Here is a 24,560-nt window from a genome sequence, read left to right as displayed (position 1 = left end):
GGTCTTGAAAGTCTCAAGAACTAATCAAGAATAAAACCTAAAGTTCTTCTCTAGCACACAATTTGAGGTTTATAATCTATTGTGTTGACATATTCTGTGCCCATTCCAGTTAAAGTTGGTTTTTCATATGAGTTCTTAGAGTTCTCAATTTGTTGCACAACAACTTGGAAGCAATGGCAGGCCCTTGAGCTGCCAGGTGGCAAGAAGTTAAGATTGAGTTCGGTCCATATGAGTTTGGATTTGTCATTATCTTTGTCTTGTGATTATGGTTTTGACAATTCACATGGATAAGAACACATACACCAGTAAATCTAAGTGTCATAAGGTTTCTCTCCGATTCATGGAAATGATGGTGAGGAAACACTTTCACTAAGTAGATTTTAGCTAGATAGCAATTGTGATATTTGCATTCTCAAAGTCGTTAGTGGAGCGCGTGTGGTTAACCGGCACACTAATATGGACTTGTGAGAAGTGGCAAAAAGGTCTAACCATTATGATTACGGCATACCTCTTCATAATTGTTTAGATACACAAGTGTGCTATCTAAGGGAAGGTGTATGATTTTGATAAAGACTTATCAAAACAATCTAGTATCAGAAATCTGAACTTTGGTAAGCAAGTCAGCTGATTTCTGAGTACATGTCAAAGCTAGTGGGAGCATAAGTGTTATGCTAATAATCATCATGTTAGTGGGAGCATGATAATTATGATAAGTATTGCAAGTTAGCAATGTTAATTATAGAAAACAAAAAATTTCAATTGGGAAAAAGTTGTTTTGCTATAATTAAGGGAGAGGAAATTATACTTCATATCAAATCTATAAGGTTTAGATCTGAGGTTTTAATCATTTAGTCAAGGATATATATATGAATTTCATGTTGGAATGGCTCAACATAAGGAAATTCTGTATATGAGTTCATTATTTGCGTTCTAAAATTCGATTATGATTACGTCATCCCTTTTCATAATCTGAATTATGAGAACTTGGCAAATTGAAATGGAAATGTTATAGCAAAAGACTGGTTTAGTCTTTATGTGAGACATCATGAATCGTGTCCCATATGCTTCAGATATAGGATCGATTACATGTGCTATAATCATCCGTTCTAAAATTTTCCAAATGCCTGGGGCATTAAGAAGGGAAAAGGTTTAGAACTGGATATGACTAAAAGGATTAAACAATTGTCGAGGACAATCTAAGGTTTACCAAAGATTGGTTGCTCAAGGACAGTTGGAAGTATAGTGATAATTCTGGAAGGACCATATTGACATAGTCTGTAAGGAGGCAACTCCTTTTCAGAAGTGATAAGTCAGAATGGAATCTGGAAATGTTTCAAAGTTAAGGTTTTTTAATCTATGTAAGATTAAGGAAACTTAATGCAAGAAGGATGTTTCCAAGGAGTTGATCTCCTTTGGAATACTCTGTAATGATTGTTGCCAAGTCTTTGTGAGTGTGTGCATAATCGTTACAAGAGGATCAATGCATATAAGTTTAGAATCTAACAGATTCCAGTAAATGGCATGAATTTGGAATTCTTGCATTTGCAGTAAGGATTTGGGAGTGTGAAAAGAGAATCATTGAAGTTATGTTCAATGGATCTAGTTCACAAAGTAAAGATCATAGACAAACATAGTATACATACTTGGTGTGTGGCATGACTAGTGTTTAGAAAACATAGTGTACATGCTTGGAGCATGGGACAACTATTGTTTTAAATTCAAGAATAAAGTTGATAGCTGAAACAGTATACAATGAATAATGAGTAATCATATGGTGATAAATAAAAGGTGTTTTATTTATATTCATAAGTTCTGAGACCATATTGGATTCAATTATTATTGTGTTTCACTTTGCATGTTTTGACTTCCCGAATAAACTGGGTTATTCTTCCGGAATGACTAAGTTATTCAAACCATCCACAGTCGGTCATATTTTGGAAGTAGATATGAATTAAGACTGTCATGATGGGTTGTAGAGGTCTAAGGTGTTGGACAAGGCTACAACAATCATGAGTGCTCATAAGTTCTGAGTATTGGATTCAACCCGCGCTCATTGGAATCACTTCATGGATTTTATCACGAGTGATCATGAGACGATAATATCTTATATTCTTCAAACCTAGAGATATGAGTTGTTACTATGAGTTGATAGTACATTGATTGCACGAAACCGCATTTGGTAACTCTGTGCTATAAAACGTGCCTTTGTGTATGATTCAACAAGTAGTAGAACAAGCCATATGAGTCGAAGTTTATCCGTTCCTTTTACCTTCGGGATAAAAGCGATATCTGTGGGCCCCTCGATGATTTGATGATGACAAATGGAAGTGCTCGGCCGGGCCAGGACTGATTTGATTTGTTCAATTAGTCAGTCGTCATAAATCGGAAATCGGGAAACAACAAATGGACAGAGAGAATGATTATAATCCATGTCTCAGTCCATATGATATCTAGAATGGAGGAATATATGATCCCTTATCTAATGGACAAGTCACTGACAAAGGTCAGAGTTCATCGACAAGGTCAGAGTTCGACAGAAGCTTTTGAGAGCTACGATTGCCGGTTGGTTCCTGAAGTCATACGCAATAATAGTTTTAGACTTATCCAAGTGGGAGACTGTTGGATTAATGTCTAAGTCCATAACTATATTTGGTAAGACTTGACCCGACCCGGCATGGTCCATTTGGGTTGCATACCATCATGCACTTGAATGAGAGAAATAAGACACTTATGGTTATTAATATATTATAAGTTCTAGTATATTAATAATAAGAATAATAAGATTATTTAATTAGTATTGATCAAGAATTAATCTAGGATTAATTAAGTGATCAAAAGAAGACTAATTAAATATATGGGTTGATTGTGTAAATCATCCATACTTGTATAGTGGGCTAATGCTCCATGGATAATCAAGTTGGGCTAAAACCCATAGGATGGTCCATGGATGCTCCATGGTGTATTTGTACCCATGGATCCAAGGAAATGGAAAGCCATGACAATTAAGAGTTTACCCTAATTGTGTAACTATATAAGCATCTTATTATTGAGGAAAAATCGGCCACTAGAGATAGTGAAGAAAGGGCTAGCCGATTTTGAAGAGTGTAGAATTCTCTCAAGTCATTCCATGTGTTTTGATGATTGTGATTCCATTTGAGGTGTCACACTTGGGGCACTAGGCACTCAAGCTTCATGAAGACATTCTACACCAAAGAGGTATGTATTCTATCTTGCTATAGTTATTGTTTTGTATGCTAGATTAGGATAATACCTTGGAAGTTCTTATTTGCATGTATAATAGAGAAAACATAGATCCAAGGTTATTAGGGTTGCATGTACACTTAGGAAGTGTTAGAATGCTCAAAACCCAACATAATCTTCACGGATCATAAGAACCTCCAGCACATCTTCGATCAAAATAAACTCAACATGAGGCAGCGACGATGGGTAGAACTCGGGGCGCCGGGTAAAGTCATTAACAATGACTATCCATTCACACCTATCCACACAGATCAAAGAGGCTCAACTAGAAGCCTTGAAACCCGAGAATGTGGCAGGTGAAATATTAAGAGGAAACGATACCTTGAAGTCAAGGATAACGGAGCTCGCTACCTCATGGATCGAATCTGGATACCGAGATTTGGCGAATACAGAGACCTTGTTATGAACGAAGCCTACAAGACCAGATACTCCGTTCATCCTGGTTCAGATAAGATATACCTGGACCTCAAGAAACCTTATTGGTGGCCAAAAATGAAGTCAGATATTGCTACCTATGTGTGCAAGTTCCTGACTTGCGGCAAGGTCAAGGCATAATACCAGAAGCTTTCGGGTTTAGTACAACAACCAGATATACCCGAATGGAAGTGGGAGCGGATAACCATGGATTTCATAACCAAGTTACCCAAGACGATGAGTGGTCTTGACACCAATTGGTTGAGATTTGACAGCTTGACCAAATTAGCGCACTTCTTACCAATAAAGGAGAGCGACAAGATGGAGAAGTTAACCAAGAAGTATATTAAAGAGATCGTACGATTACATGGCATGCCAATATCCATTATTTCTGATACAGATAGCAGATTTACCTCTCGGTTTTTGTGACAACCTGAAATTTCTATCTTGCACATTTTTCATTATTATCCAAGTTAGCCCTCGTTTTTGCTATCTTCTAACGCGTTTTCGGGTTTATATGAGTGCTCTAGACTTAGTAAAACCTAGATACGAGTCTAAGGATGGATTACGAAGTGTGTAGCATCAATAAGTCGGGCCAAATACACCAAAGGAGGTGTGTGCGGCCGCACACCCGCGTCTGCGGCCAGCCAGCCACACACCCAGCCGCACACACCCTCCAGCCTCACACTTGACCCTATATATTGAACACATAGCCAACCTTACACCCATTTCTCCCACTCTTTCAAAGTTGTAACTTTCTCTCTCTAAAATCTTCACCCAAGAACACTCCAAAGGCATCAAGAACGTGAATTACTCCATCATTTAACTTGGTATAGTGGTAAGACACCTGAATCTAAGCCTAAAACTCATAGTGTTCTTCGTGTTCTTCATCCTTTGAAGGTGTACGGCCGCACACCTTCATAAGGTAGCCGTACACACCTCAAAGACTCTCCATGGTGAAGATGTTGTCCTTCATTTGCTAGTTGGACTTAGTTTTGGCCTTGAAACACCCAAAAATCGACATTTTAAGCTTGAATGAAGAGTGTACAGCCGCACACCCCTATGTACGGCCGCACACTCTCCTGTACGGCTGCACACTCCTGTATGCAACCGTACACACACAATGGCCGCACACCTGGTTGCATACTCACGAAGGTTGAGTTTGTTGGCCTTACACTCAAATCTAATGCCCCACACTCATTTAGGGACTTCAATGGGTGTTTGTAACACTCATTTCTAAGTGTTATCATGTCCCTAATGTGTATCCATGTGTCTATTACTGGTTATATACCCTAAATATATTCATATATGTGTTATTACATGTTAAACTAGGATCCATTTGTGCTCACGACTTTATTCGACACCCGACGATCCTATATCGATCTTGCATCCGAGTCATTCACGTCAGGTGAGTTCATACTCTAAATTAACCTTTTAAATGATTTTAAATTCTTTTATGGGGGGAATACAAGTTGAACTATAGAGTTATTACATCAATCACATGTTACTAATAACTGTATAGCAAAATAGATTTTTGTTTGTCAAACTGCTTTATCCAGCTGAAGATTTTCAAATCTCGTTTTAAAGTATGAATTTTTCTTTTAGATTATCAAAATTTTTCCAAAGGTTTTTCAAAGGTTTTCCAATGGTTTTCCAAGCTTGTTTTATAAATTGACATCAAGTCATAAATTCTTATTCGTAAAGTTTTCCAAGGGTTTTACCAAAACTTCTTTTATGCTTTTATATTGATAAATGCATGCCAGTATATGTATACTTATATAAGTAATGTTTAAAGGACTTAGGAAGGCTAACTCGCTCTACCTCCTTTTCCTTTTTTGGATGTGTAACAACCCGAAGTTGTTCATCGCCGAAAACCCGTTCTACCCGTATAACTCGTCGGAAATCGAAATGTCCCGTTATTGTTTTTGGGCTTAGTTAACTAAAATTATATATTTATTTTCATTCAATGAGGGTCCAAATCATTTAGGAACTCATGAATTTAGCCCAAAACATTTATTTCTTAAGTTTTAGAAATATCCTCGTCGGGTGACGAAAACTCAATCGGGTGCGACCCAAAGCATCGTTTAAGGTCGGTATCGGGTAGAATTCCACCGTGTCCAAGTTTTAGGGACTATATAAACATGTTTTAGCACTCATTTGAAGCTTTTTCCTTCTCTCTCTACTCTCTCTCTAACCTCTCTCCTAAATCCAAAGATTAAGTGTCCAAAACTCAAATTTAAGGCTTCAAATCCTTAAGGTACCTTCCTAGCCTTAATCTATAGCATGTTTAGCTTCCAAATTAGACACCTAATCATAAAATTGGACATTATATGTGAGTTTACGGCCCAGGAGGCAGCCTAGGCCGTAAACACCATTTTGAGGGGTTTTTAGCCCTTAAACTCCTTCCTTAACTCATTTGGACTTTAGGTATGGCTAAGGGACTTCAAGATATGGACTTAGAACACCTAAAACTATAATTTTGTGGACTTTGAAGGAGTTTACGGCCAAGGCATAAGCTTGGGCCGTAAACTCATGAAAATGGTGTTTTTCATGTCTTTAAACCCTTCCAAATCACCCCTACAGCTTAGATATGAATTATAGGACTTTGATTCTTGCATTTGGACATTTGAAACATTAATTTTGAGGGACTTAGATGAGTTTACGGCCAAGGGGAGTTCTTGGGCCGTAAACTCCACAAAACTTGGCATAAATCTCATTCTAAGGTGTTAGAAAGCCATCCAACACCACCAAAAGCCTTGGAATAAATCAAGGGACCAACCAAAAATACTTTGAGGGCCTAAAACACAACATTTATGGGGTTTCTAAGAGTTTACGGCCAAGACATGTTCTTGGGCCGTAAACTCCAAATATTTTGGTGTTAGAATGCAAACTACACACCCCTAAGGCCCTTAGATGAATTTTAGAAGTCCTTTCATGCATGTTTTAGGCCTTGAAACACCTTGGAACACCACACACGAGAGTTTACGGCCATGAAGGGGGTTTCATGGGCCGTAAACTCCACAAATTCCCCAAAAATCCCATGCAAACTCATGTTAGGCCTTGGATTAATTTTACCAATCACATGTGATTTGTTCTAGCACCATTTAGCACCATTTCCTTGAGTAATTAGGAGTTTACGGCCAGGAGCCTATGCTAGGCCGTAAGCTCCCATAAATTAATCATTTTGGTGATTTTAATCCATTCCATGCATTTAGATCAAAGCCTAGAATCATTTCCCATGTCGATGTAAGCCATTTAAGCCATTTAAACACCCAAAACCACACCCACATGAGTTTACGGCCGTAAACTCATGTATGTGTGTGTTTTGTGGTTGTAAACTATTATATTAGTTTACTCATGGGGAGTAAACTCAAGTCCCAAGTCCCTAGTGTCATTTCCCGTCCTTAAACGCCACCCGGGTCCCTCCAAACACTCGTATTGGAGTGTTTTCGCGACTTGAAGCAATTGTCCCTATCCAACAATTAATCTAAGTCCTAATTAGATACAAATGTGTATCTTTACATTATAATTAGGAACCTCGTGTATTTGCAAGCCCCGGATCAACTCTTAGCATCCAAATCGTCATACTTCTCGTCCGGTGAGTTCATACCCCTACGCCTTTTTCATTGTTTTTAACTGTTTTCAGGGGGGAATACAAGCAAACCAAAACTGTTTTCAAATCATAACTTTTATGTATTACAAATAATATCTGGCAATCTTATAAACTCTTTTACTCCTTATGTATTATGTTGAGCATAAGGAATGATTATCAATTACAACTAAATGGATTTTAGTTAAGAAAATAACCAAACTAGTCAAATTATTATGGGAATAATTTGGGGTTCTATGTTTCTCTTTATATCATGTACTGATATCTGTATTAGGTTATTAGATAAACTATGTCTGATTCAGTTTATCTCTATACCATTCGAATGTTTTGCCAGATAGTCTCATTGTATGTAACTATTTTCACTGAATCGTGTCTTAAAGTCTTTGTATGTTTGTTATCATATGAGAATCCTGTGAATAGTTTAATACTAGTTTGTGAGATAGTCACTACCCTTTTATGGATGATCAAGTAAATCCTCTCCGGAAGTGTAACCAGAGTCTCCTGGAGGGAGAGCGAAGAGTTTGTGAATAGATCTATTCGGGACTGACAATCCCACACCTTAACTGCTAGCTACAGTTAGGCGGGCACGCCTGGGGTGACAAATTATGTATATCATTCGACGTCTGACTAACGTCAAGGAGGTCTCGTTGTCATATCAGCATGGTTACCCGACTCACAATACGTATTAATATAAACTTATTCACAGCTAGAATCCATATTCTTGTTCGGGATGGTAATCCCATGGTCTTGTAGTCTGTATCTCGTTCGGGATGGTAATCCCATGGTTTATGTCTATATCTCGTTCGGGATGATAATCCCATGATCTTCAGTCTATATTTTGTTCGGGATGGCAATCCCATGGTTTTGAAACTAAATCTTATACGGGATGATAATCCCATGATTTTATCAAGTTATCTTATATCTAGATTCGGGATAGTGATCCCATGGTTTATCAAACTATTTATACCTACTTTCGGGATAGTGATCCCATGGTTTTTATCGAATTATCTTATAACTGGTTCGGGATGTATTCCCAAGGTTTTCAAAATACTTTCTATTTACAGTTCGTCTAAATTATAGTTTTGTGTATTAAACTATACTATGTGTTATCAAATCAATCTTACAATTAGGAAAATATGGGATTTTCCTGGGGTTAACTTATATCGGTAACAGAACTGTAATGAAAGACAACTTAACTACTTCACATAAGAAAATATGAGATTTTCTTGGATATCAAATCTTTTCAGAAAACTAAAGGAAATCGATACATTTTCACAAAACAAAACCGCTTATGAACTCACCAGCTTTATGCTGATTTTCAAACCGCTTGTATTCTCAGGTCCAAGTTAGTCAGGTACCCGGCGATATCTTTTGGTGAAGACGGAGTGCTCCGAAGACTCGTCTCTTTTGTTCATATAATATATGTATAACTTTGTACAATTTACTTTTGAACCAAATGTAAACTTTCACATATATGTAATGTAATGGTTGTTTACTGTGATTACTATGTACATTGGATTTGATACACAACATGGAGTCAACCCCGGGAACGTTTCCGCCTTTGGTTTTTGGGGTGTGACAGGATGTGGTTCTAGGGTATCGGTTATCCGTCCGAAGGCCGTTTAAATATTAGTTATATATCATGTATACATATATAGTCATAAAGGTTTCCATCAGCCAGTTCATTTCCTTTGGGTAGCAAAGGCATCCTTCCATGATTCATATTCCTAATAAATTAATAACTATTATAAGAATAGTTAGGGGATTATATTTTACTCTCTCTAGTACGAAGAATTACTCAGGAGTCACTTCATTTGTGAGTCTATACTATTACGATATTACTTTAAATAGAATGTGACGTACTATTTCCCGATACGACGCTTCCAAGTGCCATCGTCGTGTAACCAGAGTCTCCTGGAGGGAGAGCGGACATCATGTGTATAGATCTATATGGGACAGACACTGCCGCATCCTGACTGCTAGCTCTAGTTCGAGCCGGTACGCCCATCGATGACATAATGTCACTATACATCGCATGACCTGGAGGGTCATCAAGGATTCAATCGTCAATCAACATGCTTAAATACGAGTTCACATTCAACCCTTTTATTATCCATTCCTTCGTTTTAGACATTGCTAGCTGTATCTTTCATTCAATACTGTCTGGAGTCGGGATTCCCTTGTTTTAGACTTTGCTAGCTGTATCGTTCATTCGATACTGTCTAGAGTCTGTACTTCCTTGTTCTAGACTTTGCTAGCTGTATCATTCATTCAATATTGTTTGGAGTATGTACTTCCTTGTTTTAGACTTTGCTAGCTTTATCGTTCATTCGATACCGTTTGGAGTTTGTGTTTCCTTGTTTTAGACTGAGCCAGGCGTATTGTTCATTCGATACCCTCCTGGAGTCTGTGTTTTACTTATTTTCAGACTTGTAAGGCATCCTGCCTGAAGTCTATGATTTATTTACCTTTAAACTTTACGAGGCGTCCCGCCTAGAGTCTAGGTTTTATTTACTTTTAGCCAGCAGTGTTTCTGCTGAGGAAAAATATGATTCTCCCTTATTATTTTTACTTGAGGTTTTTCAATCAACTCCTTTAAAGTAAAAACTATATTTTGATAATGATAGTACTTTTGGGGAAATTACTCCTTAAACATAAAACAATTGGGTCTTGGTAGAAGACTGCTTCTATTTAGAAAATATAGGATTTTCTGGAAAGGATTCTAATACTCTGTGGATTCTAAAACCACCATCTTTCATGAGGTTATTTTGAATAAAAATGTGTATTTATATTAATGTCATTAAATACTTATGAATTCACCAGCATTATAAAAATGTTGATACTCGCTTTCAAAATAACTTGTATTCTCAGGTCATCGGTAGACAGGTACATCCCGGGAGCTTTTGTGAAGTCAGCCTAGTACCAAGCTGCATCTATGTTATTCTCTGTATTTACTTTGATGTTTCTATGAAATGTAACCTATGTAAAATTATTACTATTAATGCAATGGTTGTTGTACTTTGATTAATATACTACATATGTTGTGACACTTGACATGACGTCCTCCACCCCGGAACGTATTCCGCCGTTCTCGGTTTTGGGATGTGACAGTTTTGGCAATCACTACAGAAGTCCTTGGATCCAAAAAAGACATGAGTACAGCGTACCATCCCCAGACTGACGGGCAAAGCGAGAGAACAATTTAGACGCTGGAACACATGCTGAGAGCTTGTGTTATAGAATTTGGTAAAGCTTTGGATACCCATTTACCATTCATCAAATTGTCATACAATGATAGTTATCACACTAGCATCAAAGTAGCTCCATTTGAAGCCCTATATGGCCCAAGTGTAGATCCCTTTTGTGCTGGGTTGAAGTGGGTGACACACAACTAGCCAAGAGGCATGTTCCTGACAACACTCTCACCGGCCCCGAGGTCATATGAGAAACTACATAGAAGATCGTCCAAATCCGGGAACGACTGAAAGCATCTAGGGACCGACAAAAGAGTTATACGGATAAACGACGAAAGTCGTTGGACTTCCAGGTTGGTGACCACATCCTGTTAAATGTCTCACCGTGGAAAGGAATGATCCATTTCTGGAAATATGGAAAGTTAAATCCAAGGTACATCGAACCATTCGAGATCCTTGCTAGAATTGGCCCTGTGGCTTACAAACTTCAATTACCGCAGGAGCTTAGTAACATACACCCCACTTTCCACATGTCCAATCTAAAGAAGTTTTTGTCCGATGAAACTTTTGTAATCCCACTCAATGAAATCGAGAAAAACGAGAGTCTACACTTCGTAGAGGAACCTGTGGAAATCATGGACAGGGAAATCAAGAGAACGAAACAAAGTCGTATACCAATAGTGAAGGTCCGCTGGAATCCCAAGCAAGGACCAGGGTTCACTTGGGAACGAGAAGACCAGATGAAACAAAAATACCCGTATCTCTTCCCTAGTTCATGAAGTAACCACTTTAGAAATAATTTTGTGACGAAATTCCCTCTAACGGGGGGATAATGTAACAACCGGTTATTTCGGGTCAATAAAAGTCAAAGAAAGTCAAACCAAGGTCATAGCAATTAAACAAAAGACAAATAGTTAAATAGTTTAAATTAAATAAGAAAAATTAATACTTGTTTTAATGTTTTCGGTTTTTTAAATCAAAAACCCAACAAAACCGAACTCAACCCTCGACCGAGAACACCATCTTTTGACCAAGAACCACTCCACGAAGATCCTCATTTGGAACAAAATCGTGCGAGGCCGAGGTCCCACCTAGACCGAAAAACCCTTTGGTCCGAGAACCATTAGACTGAAATCACCTTGGTTCTTGGTTGGAGCCTTAAGCCGAAATCTCTCATTTTAATCGGTGGCACACCATTCAATTAGATAAATTACACATCCCAATGCATGTGTCACATCAATTTTATCCCTATATATATGCTAAACCGAAATCACCATTTCTAATATCATATTCACCTTGAAAGTTACATTATTTTGCTCTCAAAATTCGTAAGACTTCTTCCAATATTCAAACCATATTCAATACCATCTTCAAATCTTCAACAATTACCCAGAAAGTTGTTCTTCAAGATTGAATCCTTAAGAACTTATTGTAAGTTCTTTTATTAAATCTAAGGGTTATACAACACTTTAAATTATTAGTTTATAAAATTTACATATATTATGTGTTAAAAACTATTAGTATTACAACTATTTTCACGTGCTCAAGTTTAACGAACATCCCGAACACTTTGTTAACCAGCCAAGAACACACCCGAAATGAGTTCATACCCCTACATTTTCCAAAAATGTCCCATGTTTTAGGGGGAAATACAAGTAAAACACAAGAAAACTTGTGTTAAAATACAAACCATTGCATTGTTATTTTCACTATATATATATATATATATATATATATATATATATATATATATATATATATGTATATATATATACATATATATGTATATATATATATATATATATATATGTATGTATGTATGTATGTATATATATATATATATATATATATATATATATATGCACATGGATATTAATTTGATTACATCAAAACATTACCCTTTTATAACAAGTTGAGCTAAAAGGGTATAATTATATAAACGTACTTATATAATCATTTCATTTCATTTTATTATCAGGGTAAATTGATAAGAGAATACAAAGGATTTACTCTTTCATATGAAACATTATGGAACATTCACACTACTTTATCCTGTTGGGGATATAGCAATAATTATTTAAAAGAATAATTATTTTCACTTTATGTAAACACTATGAAAGGGTAATACACAATTGCAAGAGAAAGGGATTTTCACTACACTCTACGTAGACTGGTTAATACAAGGTTGTGAGACACTATCTTCACATACTTTCAAGAGTACATGCTAAAGTATTGTATTATAACAACAGTCTCTTGTAGGGAGAGCGTGACACTTGTGTATAGATCTATATGAGACTGACAATCTCACACATAAACTGTTAGCTACAGTTAGACCGGTAGGTCTGGGGTGACAAATGTCGTACCATTCTGACGCCTGAAGAACATCGTACAAGCCACTAGTCGCTAACATGGTTATAATAACTCACATAGGGTATTAACTAATACATTCTGTTTACGGGGCTAACTTACATTCAATTAGATTTATTAAATAATAAAACTATGCTACACTATTTTCCAGTACAATACAGTTTACCATTTCTGGAAACATGCATTCAAAGGATTCGGTTCAGATAACACTACATTACACTGTTTTACAGTATAACTGGTAGTTCAAGATACATACATTCAAAGAATTTTACACAGATACAATTGCAGTATAGTATATTTCAATATACTATAACTCATATTTCAGGAAACATACATACAAATAGTTTTATAATTATTAAAATTACATAATACTACTTTCAAGTGCAACAATATTCATACATTTTGGGTCTTAGGGTACCCAAGACTACAACTCATTTTACAATAAAATATTGAATTTTTTGGCATCACACTCGTTTATTTTACAAGGAAAAACAACAGATTTCTCATGCAAATGCTTATGAACTCGCCAACTTAATTGTTGACACTTTTTCAAAACTACTTGTACTCTCAGGGAATCACTAACACAGGTAACAACAAGCTTTTGAAGATGAGATGCTAAGATATCAGTCAAGTCTAATATCATCATATTATAATTGATTTATGAAACATGTAGCACCCACAAACCATGTAACTTCATCAATTATATTTATGATGGTTGTGTTTGATTTGATCTCTATTATTCAATTGTTATGATACTATACATGAAGTCATCCACCATCGGACGTTTCCGCCGTTTCATTAGTTCGGGGGAGTGACAAGGCATCATCATCCTCCTCTTCCTTCTTCTCATTTATCTGTCTTAACATGCACTCCTTTGCTAGATGATTTTTTTCCATGACAATAATTATAGTCATAGCCGGAGTCGCCAACAAGCATCTTTTCCTTCTTCGTTTCTTCCTTTTGAGAGTTGTTCGCACTCTCATCCTTTACCTTCTCAGAACTTTAACTCCCCAGCCATTTTCGGTTTTTGTTGCGACTAGAATTTTTCTTTGCGAACCACCTTGGGTTGGACAACATTAAAGCATAATCTTCCTTGGAGAGTTCACAATCTTAGAGATCTGACTTCGAACCATCATCATCAACTTTCATTCCTTTTGCCACAAGCACTAAAGAACCCATTCCAGAAACAACCTTTCCTTCACTTGTCACCTCTTCTTCATGTGACCTCAGAATACCAACAAGCTTTGACAAGGAGTAGTTTTTGAACTGCTTGTGTGGTTTAACTGTCGACACCATGGCTTTCCACTCAGACCTTAACCCGTTCATGAACATTACCTTCTTCTCAATCAGTTCACGTTTGATCCTGTGCTTCAGCATCCAGATCAATAGATGGTTGTAGCGGTTGAACGTTTGGTCCGGCTTCTCCCCGGGCTTCCGTACAAAAGCTCCAAACTCCGAAAGTGATAAGGTCTGGATGGAATATTCAAGATCAGCATCGCTTGAATATAGTTCCCTAAGCATGTCCCATATCTCTTTCGCTGTTTCGCAGGAGCGTACTAAGCGAAACGTGTCGGCTGGCAGGGAAAAACGGATGATCCTCATGGATTTAGCATGGATGATTAACTTGTCCTTTCCATCTTTAGGTACATCATCAACTTTAAGAAGAAGATCATTGTACTCTGCTTGAGTCTTGATGACTTTTTTTGTACCTGTGTAAGCAAACGACTCCTTGGTTATTGCATCCCATATCAATGAATCATTATCTTCCAGACCCAGCACGTAATCTTCAAAGTGAAGGGCCCACACTTCATAATAGTTAGGAAATAGAATAGGCATCCTTGTTTTAGAGCCAATGCCACTTGATAGATTGATTGATTTAGCATTAGAATCGTCAGACTTCATGTTGTTGATTTAATGAAAACTTGTATAAACCAGATGTACAAACCTAGAATCGAGTTTAAGGTAAAATAGAGATCAAGATTCAACATCTATAATCGATGAAATCGAAAAAGATGGCAAAATCAGATCCTATTAAAGCGGAAACCCTAATAGCTCTTTTAACAAAAGTGATGCATATGGATTACATAGTCTCCTGCTCTGATACCAATTGTTGAGAATTAATATACAGTGATCAAATAGATTCAACTGGTAAAAGAATCGAGAACACAGAATGAATATCAAACATGTCATATGATTAAATATCACAACCTTAGAAGAGCTCGATAAAGAACTGCTACTGTAAAGGCTTGTAGGGTTTACAAAAGACGATTACAAGATATAGTGCATGCATGCAACTTAAATAGATAAACCCTAAAAATAAATAACGGCTTGACAGGCTTAACCCGGATACAAAATGACTAAAATATAACCACAATGATGCAACACATAAGGCCCAGCAATCTCCCCATTTGCATCAATTGAGGTAGGAGACCTTCACTGTGGATTTCACTTCTATACTTCGAAAAGTTTTGAAATGACGCTGAGCAGAGCTTTGCGAACTTGGATGTAGCACAGGATCATATCCGAGAAGCACTTCTTATCTCCTTTGCTATTCCTTCTTCATTTACTCATAAAGTCCAAGATGTATTGCAGGCAAGAAATGGTTTATAAATGCTTATCATCAAGATAAAAGCAAACTTTATGGAAGTCAACATCACTTCTCTCTTTCATTTGAAATGCTAAGCACCAGCCATCCTTTCGTATCTTCCCCGGCTTCATTCTATCAAAGTCTTCAGGAGCATATTTGGGGAGCGTAGATGGCTTCTTGCACAGAAAAAATGTTATCTGAATGTCCATCTTGCCAACCTCTTGAATGTATGAGATTAACATTCGTTTGAGATGAGCAACATGTTGAACAACATAATCCAGTCGTATGGGTTCAGGCAAGGTAGATCAGTAAGTGTAAATTTGCATACCAAACTCATAGAACCTCTAGCAACCTTAAATCGAGCATTCGGGAAGCTATCAGTTTCGATTGCACATGTAACTTCACAAAGGTTATCATCTTTTTACTCCAGGTTTCATAATGTGGCTTCATCGTGTTTCAAGTAGAACGAGAAGAGAAAATGGTATGCACTGTTGTCTGTCAAAGGGACGTTCACAACTTTGATGAAGCTACAAAACTTGAAAGCCTTCGGTGTTATTGGTAGATGAAGCTGTGAATCTTATGTGTTCTAGACGTCAAAGGAAACAATAGCCTCTAACCAATATTGGCTTGGAATATCCACAACCTCGCTCATTATTCACTCCAAAGTCCACAATGGAAGTAAAAGCTTTAGGCTTTCCAATATTGCCTTCTTTTATGCTTCTACTTCTCTGACAATCCTATTGTATTCATCCATTTGAGCTTCACGAGCGTTCCTTGTTTTTAACTCATGCTCATCAGGCTCTTCTTCTTCTCTATCATCAACGATTCTTTCATCATTGAGCTTCTCTTTGCCTTTCGAATCCGACGTTACATTATCCTTCTGTTCGTTTTCTAACTTTGGCTTAACTGTTGGCTTCATGGTTGTAACTGTTGGTCTCGAGGTGTCTTTCTTTGATGGCTTCACAGTTTCTCCCCCTTGATTCGGAATTGAGCTCGACTCCAAAACACCTTCAAGCCGGTTCAGCATTGCAAATACTGGCATGAGCTTTTCACCTAAATGCTTATTGACAGTAATCGTGATCATAGAGTCACGATTCTTGATTATGTTAGAGAGTAAGGCGTTCACATCTGCAACTAAACTCTTTATTACAGCCTTTTCACATAAGATTTCGTTGATCTTCTTCTCAGCATGCCCAACTTAACAGTTAGAACCTTTACTTTTTCCGTTTTCACTGCGAGCTGATCCATAATCTTATTCTCCATAGCCAAGTCTTCATAAAGCTTGTCTATTTTGGAAGAAATGGAGGAGTTGAACTCAGAGTTGTCAGATTGGAGGCCAGTGCGAACTTCTTCGAGCGTTGCCTTCTCAATGCAAAGTTTTGATCCAAGACTGGAAATGACTTCATTCGCCCTTGCAGTATTTGATTCAATTAAGCTCTGAAAAGTGCCCATGAAGGATCTAGCATCCGTAATTAGTTTATCGACTTTTTCGGTCGTTTTTTTTCAAATAGATGTTGAATCACCAACAACTTTATTCGTATTTTTGAGATTTGCAATGTGTTCCTTGGTGAGGATCTCAAGAAAAGATTTGATTATGGCCTGAGAATAATCATCACTGTTTGAGGTTTTGGAGGATTGAATCAGCGAATCCAACTTCTTGTTAATGGCCTTGAGTTGCCCTTTGGTGACTGGAGCTTCATCATTACTTTCTGTCCTGATGTTGAATGGAGTGTAAGTGAAGCCTCCAAAGTGTTCTTCTTCTTCACCAAAAATTGTATCAGGATCGTCTTGGTGACGAGGTGAGATGGGTGGATTAAAATGACCAACTATGAAATATGAAGCACCTTCCCCCGCATCAGATGCATTGATAGATACTAGAGGTTCAACAGTGGTAGTGGTTGTATTGGTTGTTGAATCTGTGAATAGTGGGGTTGACTGTGCAAGAGAGGTTTGGGTCTGCGAAACACCCATATATACATGTGGGCAAAGAGAAATGGAAATTGGAGTGGTGACGTAGAGGTGGGTGAAGGAACAGAGAAATCTTGGAATAAATCATCTCTGATAGGAACTGAGGTAGGAATTTCAAAAGATACCTCGGGATTAGAAGAGACTGGCTACGAAACCTGGGGTTGAGACGTTGTAGCAGTATCATCATGTTCATTGTGAACGTCTTCTTGAATAGGAATCTTTGAAACCGTGTTTGATTGCGATTCTTCGTGGTCACTTGGTGTTGGAGTTCGTGGTCTGCGAGCCACTCGGTTAACCTTCTTCTTTTTCGGAGCTTAAGGAGGTTTAGATGGACCAGCTTTCACACCTCTTTTCTTTCCTCCTTTCTTTGGTTTTTCCGCCTCGTCAAGTACCTTTCACATTTCATCGGTCATTGGGCGAAAACCAGAGATTGGTAGACAACGATAGGTTTGTAGCACTGCGCTTGCAGTTGGGACATCGCGAAGCATCGCTTCAAGGATGGATCTGATGAATGAAAATTTTGAAGTGTCCGCCAATATTATGTTGGTAGTGTGGAAGATCTAAATATCAGCCATACAGGAATCTTCAAGGACGGGGATGTTAAGCTTATTAATTTCCCGTTGAACCATAATTGTCCACAAACAACCACAGGAAATTTCACTGTGTCGTGTAGTGGAGAGAGTACTTTGGACCAATTGAGCCCAAAGCATTGAGCCATAGTCCAGATTGATGCCGGAAAAGATATCGTACATAATTTTCATGAAAAGCTTGTTGGCACGGTCAGAGTCATGAACCCTCTCAGAAAAACTCTTGAAGATGAGGGTGAACAGTCTGTTCCACATCAGAGGTAGGTTTGGCTTCTTAAACTTTGAGATAGAGGTCATAGTTTCCTTGTGCCCCATCTGGTAAAACATCTCTAAGATGGCAAAGTTGGAGACAGTCTCAGGTTCAACCACATCACGACCTTGAGGAAGCCCTAGCAGGCTACAGAATTGGGATTTGGTGATGTTGGTTTTCTTGTTGAAAATTTTGAACGTAATCATCTCCTCACCTTTTTGGTAACTTGCTGTAGAGTACGCCTTCGACAGATGAACCAAGGGAACTATCTCCGATTTCATCACAGCAATGACCAGTGGAGAGTATCTCAAGCACTCGATGATTGGCTGAAGAAAACGGTTATATTTGGTCGGATCAAGGTCCAGAATTAAGTTCTGGTTTTCCTTGAGGTTGAGAATGGAAGATTTCGCAATTTGTTCTTCAACGGAGGGGGTTTCTGATGAAGCTTCCATCGAAGCTTGAGGAAGGAGATGATGAACAGTAGAGGAATAATCGCCGGGAGAATTTTGATTGCTTTTGAAAGTGGTAAGTAATTATCGAATCATCAAAATCCTTTTATGCCATATAGTAGGTGAGAGAAATTTGGTGGTTGGTTATTTCAATCACTGAAACGTCACCTAGAATATCATGAGTGACAACTGTGGCGTGACAAAGTGTGTCAGGCGACGTGTCAGTTTCAAATTTTTCACGTGCCCAAATCTTATCCTTTTAAAGTGTCGTTTCAGTTACATCCTTTCGTATCCAATGCAGATATGAACTTTCGCAATTAATCACCATCAACTGTTCTGCGAAACTAAAAATAATCATGAGTACCATGAACCAGACTATGGAAAATCGCAAGGATCTTCGTGCGAGAGTGTGCCAACGATAAATAAATAAATAAAAATTATTCTATGGGATTCTACTGGTGTTTATTAATACATGAAGCAGATGGATCTCGGGCAATGATCTCTTCATTCGGAGTCAAGAGAGACTCTAAAATGTTTGTATGGTTTTCCATTGAATTATGATCATTTGTTTGTTGAGAAACAATGAAAGGCTTCTTTTCATTAAGCTTAAAGGGTGGCTTTATCTTCAACCAAACTATGAAAATTGACATAAGTCTGAACGTTTGGATGAAGTACTTGTATGACCAGTGTAGCCATAAGAACAATTATGCTTTGGAATTAATTTAAGTTACTAGGATAGCATAGAAATATCAAGAAAAATTAAAAATTGGATCTATTGGGAAGAAACATCTTAGGACTAGAACGTCTCACTAAGATCACACAAAAAGAAAAGAGATTTCATCGTACTGACCACGAAGGTGGACATTCGTTAATTGCTTGGTGAATAAGCTAGAACATGTAAATTGTTCACTGTCAATTCGTATATATGTGTTGGATTTTGGGTTTCACTCAATTCGTGGTGATAACGAATTTAAGATCATAACATAGAATTTGTTGTAACCATAAACCTCGTGGTAATATCCGAGAGTCTCCAGGGTTACATTTATGAATGCGAAAGTGATGGAGAAATGGTAGGAGTTGGTTCCAAAGAAATAGTGTACCTCTGCTACACGAAAGTGACCAAGCAGTTAACTCTTAACTCAATGTGAGAAGTGTAACGTAGCTCATGACTTATGTGAATAAAGAGCCTAATTGGGAAGAAATGATTGGTGCTATTGATTCATTAAGGCTTCAACATAGAGTCTTTAAGGCTTTGGACTACATGCAGCAGCATGTTTCTAGAGACACTTAACTACTTCATAGATTAGAAAATTTATACATGCACCATCATTCGTAATTGAGATTACCAAGATATTTGATTTCAAACTTGCTCAATTATCTAATATTTTTGGTATTTTTTATTATTTTACAAAAAGAATAAAATGATGAAAATAAAGGAAATATTTTTGTATTTTTTTTCTCTGAAAAAGAAATAAAACAGAAAGATATAAAATATTTTTGGATTTTTAGTATTCTAAAAAAGAAATAAAAACAGATTAAAATATTTTTGGATTTTCGATTTTCTGAAAAAGTAATAAAAACTAAAATTAGTAAAAAGAAATAAAGAAAATGTACAAAGGATACATGAAGTTCCAAACCACGAACGAACAGTCGACTGCGAGTCACTACGAACATTCGCATACGAGCGTTTGCACCAATTCTCAGTGTGAACAGTTGATTGCGAGTCACTGCGAGCATTCACACTAGTTCGAAGTGCAACCAAAACTTTATGAATGCGAAGGTGGTCTCAGAACAGATTCAGCCTCTATCATTCCTAAGCCATGAAGAATACGATTAAAGGTTTGCTCAAGCAAGGCTTTTTTGAAGATGTCAACCAGTTGATCAGTAGATCTAACAAAGTGTATCTCGACATTTCTATCTTCCACATGATCTTTGATGAAGTGAGACCTCAGTGCGATGTGTTTGCTCTTTGAATGTTGCATTGGGTTGTGAAAAATGTGAATGGCGCTCTCAGAGTCGCAATACACGGGGATTCTCTTCTTATTTATGCCATAGTCACGAAGCTGACTTTGAATCCAGATTACTTATGAAGTATAGGAGGCAGCGGTTATGTACTCTGCTTCAGCAGTTGATAGGGAGACGCAAGTTTTCTTTTTAGATTTCCAACATACGAGTTTTCCATCAATAAATTGGCATCCTCCCCTTGTGCTCTTTCGATCTAAACCGTAACCTCCTAGATCAGCATCCGAAAATGCTTGCACAAAGAAACCTGAACTTGAAGGGTACCATATTCCTAGTGAGGATGTTTGTTTTAGATACCTGAAGATATTATTAATAGAAATCATGTGGGTTTGCGAGGATTCACTTGAAACATTGCACAATATCAAGTAGAAAACATGATATCTGGAGGACTAGCAGTCATATACATCAATTAACCTATCATTTGACGATAGAGTGTCATATCAGCAGCTGGCTTGTCCAGAGACGGTGTTAATTTCGTTCTGAATGCCATTATGAACCTTCACCTTCGAATCTCCCACCATTCCAAACTTAGAGAGTAAGGTCTTTATATAAGCATCCTGATTGATAAAGATACCTTCCTGACTCTATCTTATATTCAAACCAAGGAAGAAGTTAATCGAACCCATGGAGCTCATCTCAAATTTATTTTCCATCAACTTTCGGAACTCAAAAGTGAAGCTGGGGTTTGTTGATCTGAAGATGATGTCATCAACATAAATTTGGACAATCATAAAGTGGTCCCCATCTTTCATGCGAAAGAAGGTTGGGTCGATCGATCTTTGTTTAAATTTAGCATGTTCTAAAAAGAAAGTAAGAGTTTCGTACCAGGATCTTCGAGCTTGCTTTAGACCATAAACTGCTTTGTCCAGAATGTAACAGTGGTTCATATATTTTTTGTTTATGAACCCTGGTGGTTGTTCCACATATATGGTTTCTTCTAGTTCCCCATTCAGAAATGCACACCTGACATCCATTTGATATACTTCAAAGTTCCTGTGTGCTGTATATGCCAAAAAGATACGAACATATACCAACCTAACCACTGGTGCGAAGGTTTCTTCGTAGTCAATGCCTTCTTCCTAACAATAACCCTTAACTAGAAGTTGCAACTTGTTCCTTATCACATTTCCCTCTTTGTCCAGCTTTTTATGAAACACCCATTTTAGACCTAGAATGCATGCATCCTTTCGAGTGGGAATAAGTCTCCAGTCCTTGTTTCGTTCGAATTCCTTGAGCTCCTCCTGCATTTCTTGCACCCAATCAGAGTGATCAAGAGAAATTTGAATATTTTTAGGTTCAGTTTTGGAGATAAACGAGTTGAACATGAAATATTACACTTTAGAGAATAATGCAGTATGTTTTACTTTTTGGTGTGCTCTCGTAAGAACTCCTGAAGACGAATCTCCTATCACTTGAGTTTTTGGATGATCTCTGGTCCATTTGGTCAGCGGGGGGTAATTAGGATCATATGTTGGATCTAATTCAGCATTCACTTCTTCAAACTCTGACTGCACATCCAAATCATGATTCACATTTTCATCCCCCCCCCCCCCCCCCCCCCCGAATGATGTATGTTCTTCTTCATTCGGAATAGGATTCTCCCCCTGAAAACTAATTTCGTGGGTCACTTGAGGAGTTAAATGCTCCCCCTAAAAAGGTGTATCATGTGTGGAGGTTGATGTAGAACTCTCCCCCTGCGGTGTAGCATTCGTATCTTTTTATTGAGATGGATTTTCAGAGTCTTTCGGAGTGGGGTGTTCGTGTTCCATATCTTTCACAGCGTCATCAATGATTTTCATTAGTTCGTCTTTCTTGTTGTCTACTGGTTTGGATTCTAAGGAGATTTCCTTTTCTGGCTCATTGAATAAGTTCATGAACTCCTCGTAGAGATTGGAGAGTGGAAATGTAGCTGGATTCGGTTTGGGAAATATATCCTTTGATTGATTGTCATCCTTCTGAAACTTCTTCAAATAATTGTCATTGAATGTGACATAGTAGGTTTCTTCTATCTTTTTGTAATTTTTGTTGAGAACCTTATATGCCTTAGAAGTAAAAGAATACCTCAAGAAAATACACTCGTTAGCCTTCACATCGAATTTGTTCCTTTGCTCCTTTGAATTGAAGATACAACACCTGGAACCAAATACATGGAAAAACTTGAAATTGGGTTTTCAATTATTTATAATCTCATAGGGAGTGACAGAGAATCCCTTATTTAGGATTGATCGATTTTGAGTAAAGCAGGTAGTTCCTATAGCATCCGCCCATAAGTAAATTGCCAGATTCGTGAATGACAGCATAGTTCTTGGAGCTTCGCACAACGAGCAGTTTCGTCTTTCAATGACCCCATTTTGTTGAGGAGTATAAGGAGCTGAAAAGTAATGAGTTACTCCTTTCTTAGTAAGAAATTCTTCAAATGTTTGGTTTTTGAAATCCAGACCGTTTTCACTACGAATGTTATGAACCAGCTTTCGCAGTTCTATTTCGATCTGCTTTATGAAATCCTTGAGCTTGGGGGTTGCTTCAAATTTCTGCTGAAGAAAATGCACCCAGGTAAATATAGAAGAATCATTAATAATTACAAGTATATATCTGTTACCACCAATGCTTTCAATTGCAGAAGGACCACAAAGGTCGATATGCATGTGTTCAAGTGGTTCTACGACTTTCGTATTCACATTTTTTTGATCACTTTTCTTGCTCTGTTTCCCCATTTTACGGGCTGCACAAAGATGTTCTTTATCAAACTTGAAAAGAGGAAGCCCTCGCACATGATCACGAAGAACCAGTTTATTGATGTCTTTGAAATTGAAGTGTGAGAGTCTCTGGTGCCATAGCCAGCTATCAGATGTAGAAGCTTTCGTAAGTAAGCAGATGGTAGGCTTCTCTTTGATGGGGTTCTAATTGAGTGGATACATCTCTCCTTTGCGCTATGACTTAAGGAGCACTTTTTTGGTCTCATTTTCGATAATCTCAGATCCCTCATCATCAAATGAAACTTTCAGTTCGGTACCAACCACCAACTGTGAAACACTTATGAGGTTGTGTTGTAAGCCTTCCACGTATGCGACCTTGCCAACTGAAAATTCCCCATTAGTGATCATTCAATATCCCTTAATTTCTCCAAGTGAATTGTTTCCATATTTCACTCTTCCACCAACTTTTAATGCTCGAATTTCTCTCAGCTCTTCCTTTCTCTCTGTCATGTGACATTAGCAGCCACTATCTATATACCACTCGGAGTCAAACTGCTTGTCACGAATCACCTCCAAAAATCAAAGAGATTTAGAAACCCAAAGTTGTTTAGGTCCACGTGAGGCTTTCACAGAAACAAGAAAAGTAATAGCAACATCAACTAAATAAGATCTTTTAACCAAGGTGGTGCTATCTTTCTTTTTAATTTGAAAAACTATGATCATATTATCTTTTAAGTTTTTATCCTTTGTGGAGATTTTCCTTTGCTTATATTAGATATGTTGCTTGAAAATTTTCCTTTCGTGTTAGGGGATAAGTGAGACATTGTTTTCTCCATAGGTTTCGCATGATTTGAAAAGGATGGTTTTTGAAACACTTTTTTTTTCGAAACCTATGTGTCACACCTTCAAACCAAAATGGCAGAAACATTCAGGGGCGAAGGACGTCATGTACAGTATCGTAACAATTGAATAACAAAGAAAGTACACACAACCATAATATAAATAATTGAAAACTTTACATGATTGTAAGTATTACATGTTTTCAAAAGTCAATTACAATATGACGTCCAAAAGATTAAACTGACGCATGAGCGTAAATCTTCCAAAAGCAGTTGTTAACCTGGTTTAGCGATTCCATGATAATACAAGTTATTT

This window comes from Lactuca sativa, chromosome 3, assembly GCF_002870075.4.
Source record: "Lactuca sativa cultivar Salinas chromosome 3, Lsat_Salinas_v11, whole genome shotgun sequence".
Taxonomy (NCBI): domain Eukaryota; kingdom Viridiplantae; phylum Streptophyta; class Magnoliopsida; order Asterales; family Asteraceae; genus Lactuca; species Lactuca sativa.
Note: the sequence above shows the minus strand (reverse complement) of the source record.